Source organism: Sebastes fasciatus, chromosome 7, assembly GCF_043250625.1.
Source record: "Sebastes fasciatus isolate fSebFas1 chromosome 7, fSebFas1.pri, whole genome shotgun sequence".
Taxonomy (NCBI): Eukaryota; Metazoa; Chordata; class Actinopteri; order Perciformes; family Sebastidae; genus Sebastes; species Sebastes fasciatus.
The window spans coordinates 37,028,006-37,034,005 of record NC_133801.1 but is presented as its reverse complement, the minus strand read 5'-3'; the positions used below and the strand labels follow the sequence as shown (position 1 = coordinate 37,034,005).

The 6,000-nt window shown below is 43.1% G+C and overlaps 1 long non-coding RNA gene across 1 annotated transcript in view; it reads left to right on the top strand.

Annotated features, from left to right (window-relative positions):
* The first annotated feature begins 400 nt into the window (after positions 1-400).
* LOC141770857 (uncharacterized) overlaps positions 401-6,000 on the top strand; it is a 48,181-nt gene continuing 42,581 nt past the window's right edge. Inside the window, exon 1 of the long non-coding RNA XR_012594635.1 lies at positions 401-528. This is a non-coding gene — a long non-coding RNA (uncharacterized LOC141770857). The remainder of the gene's footprint in view (positions 529-6,000) is intronic.

Sequence of the window (6,000 nt, the reverse complement as noted above, 5' to 3'; positions counted from 1 at the left end):
TGTGAAAACATCAAAGGACGATGACATCACATTAAAGAACGATTACATTACATCAAAGGACGATGACATCACATCAAAGGACTATGACATCACTGTAATACTTAAAAGGATATGTATGAATATTCGAAATGATGTATGGAAAATCTAAATTTAAATGTCCAGAAAAGTGGCAGTGTTGCTGTGCAGCAGTGTCTGGTGTACGTTGTGAAACTGTGTGTTGAGCAATGCGAGTCGCATCCAACTCATATTTACCTGGCATTTGAGATACAATGATCAAGTATTTTATGACAATAATGTTTTTTAAAGTTAAAAACCAATACAGATTAATACCATCCATATTCTTGAAAAGAAGCATTATTTTGAAATAAAAAATATGTATCTTTCAAATATCCAACTGAGTAGAGAAGTCAACTGTGAGTGTATTGTGGCAGTACGCTTCAATGTGTCCATCCAAACTAGCCTAATGTTCCAGAATGTGTGAAAACATCAAAGGACGATGACATCACATCAAAGGACGATGACATCACTGTAATACATAAAAGGATATGTATGAATATTCAAAATGACGTATGGAAAACTACATTTAAATGTCCAGAAAATTTGGCAGTGTTGCTGTGCAGCAGTGTCTGATGTACGTTGTGAAGCTGTGTGTTGAGCAATGCGAGTTGCATCCAACTCATATTTACCTGGCATTGGAGATACAATGATCAAGCATGTTATGACAATCATTTTTTTAAAGTTATAAAGAAATATAGATCAATACCAGCCATATTCTTGAAAAGAAGCATTATTTTGAAGAAAACAATATGTATGTTAGAAATATCCAACTGAGTAGAGATTGTCAACTGTGAGTGTATTGTGGCAGCACGATTCAATGTGTCTATCCAAACTAGCCTAATGATCCAGAATGTGTGAAAACATCAAAGGACGATGACATCACATCAAAGGACGATGACATCACATCAAAGGACGATGACATCACTGTAATACATAAAAGGATATGTATGAATATTCAAAATGACGTATGGAAAACTAAATTTAAATGTCCAGAAAAGTGGCAGTGTTGCTGTGCAGCAGTGTCTGATGTATGTTGTGAAGCTTTGTATTTTATAATTTTTGACATGCCGCAGCATGACTTTTTATTTGTTTTCGACATGACTTGTATTTTATCATTTTTGACATCGCGGCATGACTTTTTATTTGTTTTTGACATGACTTTTATTTTATTATTTTCGACATTTCGACGGCATGACTTTTTATTTGTTTTCGACATGACATGTATTTAATGATTTTTGACATAACGCTACATGACTTTTTATTTGTTTTTGACATGACTTGTATTTTATGATTTTCGACATGCCGTGGCATGACTTTTTATTTGTTTTTGACATGACTTGTATTTTATGATTTTTGACATGCCGCGGCATGACTTTTTATTTGTTTTTGAAATTACTTTTTTTTTATTTTCAACATGACTTTTTATTTGTTTTTGACATGACTTTTTTTTTTTTTCGACATGACTTTTTATTTGTTTTTGACATGACTTTTTTTTCATTTTGACATGACTTTTTATTTGTTTTTGACATGACTTGTCGATGTAAGGCTCATCTACCTCCCGACTGAGGCCAAGGCAATTGATCTGCTAAAGCTTCAAGCTTCACTGGCAAAATCGAATCTGAAACTGCATAAGATCGCCTCAAACAGCGTCACAGTGATGTAAGCCTTCACACCTGGAGACCTGGCTGCAGGCCTTAAAGACTTAGGCCTTGACGAAGAGGCTCTCCCTGTACAAAGAAGCCTTGGCTTGTGCTGGAACATAGACTGTGACACCTTTACATTCCAAGTAGCAGTCAGTAACAAGCCATTCACCCGGCGTGGAGTGCTATCCACAGTTAATAGCCTCTTTGACCCATTGGGCTTGGTTGTCACAAAATTACTGGTGAGTCATTACCACACAAAGGTAAAACACCAAGGGCGGCAGTTCACGGAGGGAGCAGTCAGGGCTGCTGGCCTGTGGATTGTTGCTGGCAAGAGACTGATAGGTTCAGTACTTCAACACTGTGGCAAGTTGAGGGGAAAACTCGAGACCCAAAAGATGGCCGACCTCCCTCCAGAACGTCTGAGCTCATCCCCACCATTTACGTATGTGGGCTTGAATGTTTTCAGTCCTTGGAATGTGGTCACCCGACGCACAAGAGGTGGAGCAGCTCAGAGTAAGCGATGGGCCATACTTTTTACGTGCATGAGTACCAGAGCCATACATGTGGAAGTTATAGAGTCCATGGACACTGACAGTTGCATCAATGCCTTGCGCAGGTTTTTTGCATTAAGAGGGCCAGCTAAGCAGCTGAGATCGGATAAAGGTATGAACTTTGTTGGAGCCAGTTCTGAACTGGGCATGGGACGAGATGATCCAAGACAAACCAACATTCTTAAGTTCCTAAACGAGAATGGTTGTATGTGGGAATTCAATCCCCCACATGCATCCCACATGGGGGGAGTCTGGGAGCGCATGATTGGCGTAACCCGAAGGATTCTTGACTCCATGTTGTTGCAAACCAGACATACTCACCTGACTCATGAAGTGCTCTCTACTTTGATGGCAGAAGTGTCTGCTATCGTCAATGCGAGACCTTTAGTCCCTGTCTCCACCGATCCCTCTTCTCCAATGCTGCTGACGCCTGCTATGCTCCTAACCCAAAAACCAGGTGTGCCTGCTCCAGCCGGCAGCTTCAATGAAAAAGATCTTTTCAAATGTCAGTGGAAACAAGTGCAGGCACTAGCTAATGAGTTTTGGTCCCGATGGAGAAACGAGTATCTCCACACTCTTCAGCCAAGGTGCAAGTGGCACACAGCACGTCGGAACCTGGAGGTTGGAGACATCGTGCTGCTAAAACAGAGTCAAGAGCCTCGCAACGAGTGGCCAATGGGTCTTGTCACCTTCACCCTCCCAAGCAGTGACGGACAGGTCCGCAAAATCGAGGTCAGGACAACATCGCGTGACAAACTAAAGACATTCTTGAGGCCTATCTCTGATGTTGTCTTGCTCTTGCCAAAAGAAAGTCAAAGTTCAAGTACGGACAATTGAGTGGCACCAGTAAATGCCAGACAGGGAGTGTTCTGCCCTGAGTGTGTTTAACATGCTAAAAAGACCAAGTTGACTGTTGAAAATTTGTTTGTATCTTTATTCTCAGAAAAGATTGTTGAGCTTTATTTTGAAGGCTGGAAAGATAGTGTAAACAGGAAGCAGGTAACAAGAAGTATAGAGGAGACCTGAAAACAGAGAAAGAACATGGGTGCAGTTGTATAGTCCCTCATGTTGAATCCAGTGTAATCCTGCATATGAGTCCCTCAGAAAGCAATGGCTGTAAGTGATATATGTTCTTTACATGTTTGAGAGTTGATATTGATGACTTTGATGGGCATTTTTCTAAGATTTGTACAAATGTAATAACTTTATGTGTTAATGCTAATAAGACAACTTTACCGCTTATACTTACCTGTTACATACCTATTAAATTTATAAGTTAATGGTAGGTTGTTTATATTTACCTGTTTTTGTAATAGCAGTTCATTAAGTATATCTTTTGTATTTTCTTTTCTAGTTTCACTCCAATTCAATGTGTCATCCTGACTTGACCTGCTGTGAAAGAAGTAATTAAAGGAGCAAGCACGCTCACTTCCTGGCTCTTGAAAAGGAGTTTGGCTGGCTGTTTATTTATGTTAACACTTTGGAAGTAAAACACATACAGAGAACAGTACAAGGAGTGACTTGGAGGAGTGACATGGAGGAGAAACATGGAGGAGAAATATTGAGGAGAGACATGGAGAAGCGATTTGGAGGAGTGACATGTAAAAGTGACATGGAGGAGAAACATTGAGGAGAAACAAGGAGGAGCAAGGAAAAGTGACATGGAGGAGTGACATGGAGGAGCAACATGGAGGAGTGACTTTGAGGATCTACATGGAGGAGTGACATGGAGGAGTGTCATGGAGGAGTGATATGGAGGAGCGACTTGGAGGATAAATATAGAGGAGCATTATTGAGGAGCGACATGTAGGAGCAACATGGAGGAGCGACATGGAAGAGCAACGTGGAGGAGCGGTGTTGTGGAGCGACGGGGAGGAGAGTCGTGGTGGAGTGACTTGGAGGAGCGACTTGGAGGAGCAACGTGGAGGAGCGACATGGAGGAGAAAAAATGGAGGAGAAACATGGAGGAGCAAGGAGGTGTGACAGGGAGAAACAACATGGAGGAACAACATGGAGGAGGGACATGGAGGAGCGATGTGGAAGAGTGACATGGAGGAGTGATAAGAAGGAATGACATGGAGGAGTGACATGTAGGATTTACATGGAGGAGCGACATGGAGGAACGACATGGAGGATCGACATGGAGGAGCAAGGAGGAATGACATGGAGGAGTGACATGGAAGAGAAATATGCAGGAACAATATTAAGGAGCGACAAAAGGAGCGACATGGAGGAGTGACATGGAGGAGTGACATGGAGGAGCGACATGGAGGAGAAACATGGAGGAGACATATTGAGGAGATATGGAGAAGCGATTTGGAGGAGTGACATGTAGAAGTGACAGGGAGGAGAAACATTGAGGAGAAACAAGGAGGAGCAAGGAAAAGTGACACGGAGGAGTGACATGAAGGAGCAACATGGAGGATCTACAAAGAGGAGTGACTTTGAGGCTCTACATGGAGGAGTGACATGGAGGAGTGATATGGAGGAGCGACTTGGAGGAGAAATATGGAGGAGCATTATTGAGGAGCGACATGGAGGAGCGACATAGAGGATTGACATGGAGGAGTAAGGAGGAGTGACATGCAGGAGCGACACGGAGAAGTGACATGGAGGAGTGACATGAAAGTGAAATGAGGAGTGACATGATGGAGTGACATGGAGGAGCGACATGGAGAAACGACATGGAGGATCGACATGGAGGAGCAAGGAGGAGTGACATGGAGGAGTGACATGGAAGAGAAATATGCAGGAACAATATTAAGGAGCGACATGGAGGATCGACATGGAGGAGCTACGTAGAGGAGCAACGTGGCGGAGCTACGTTGAGGAGCAACATGGAGGAGCAACATGGAGGAAAAACATGGAGGAGCGACATGGAGAAGCGACGTGAAAGAGTGTAATGGAGGATCTACATGGAGAAGCGATGTGGAGGAGAGACATGGAGGAGCAATATTAAGGAGAGACATGGATGAGCGACATGGAGGATGAGCGACATGGAGGATGACATAGAGAAGAAATATGGAGGGGAAATATTGAGGAGCGACATTGAGGAGCGCCATGGAGGAGCGCCATGGAGGAATGACATGGAGGAATGACATGGAGGAATGACATGGAGGAGCAAGGAGTGACATGGAGGAGTGACATGGAGGAGCGACGTGGATTAGTGACATGGAGGATCTACATTGAGGATCTACATGGAGGAGAAACATTGAGGAGCAAGGAGTAGTGACATGAAGGAGTGACAAAGAGGAGCGACATGAAGGAGTGACATGGAGGAGGAAGGAGGAGTGAAATGGAGGAGCGACATGGAGGAGCGAAATGGAGGAATGACAAGGAAGATTGACATGGAGGAACAAAATTGAGGAGAGACAAGGAGGGGCGACATGTAGGACTGACATGGAGGAGTGACATAGAGGAGAAACATGGAAGAGAAACAAGGAAGCGCAAGGAAAAGTGACTTGGAGGAGTGACATATAAGAGCAACATGGAGGATCTACAAGGAGGGGTGACATGGAGGATCTACATGGAGGAGTGACGTGGAGTTAAAACAAACTCAAGAATAATTTCCTCGTTCAAAACAACAGTTTCACCATGGTAGAAAAGTGTAAACGAAACAGGACTCCTCTGCTCATGGAGGATCTACATGGAGGAGCGACATGGAAGAGTGACATGGAGGATCTACATGGAGGAGAAAGTCATGTCGAAAATCATAAAAAAGGAAATCATGTCGAAAATCCCCAAAAATG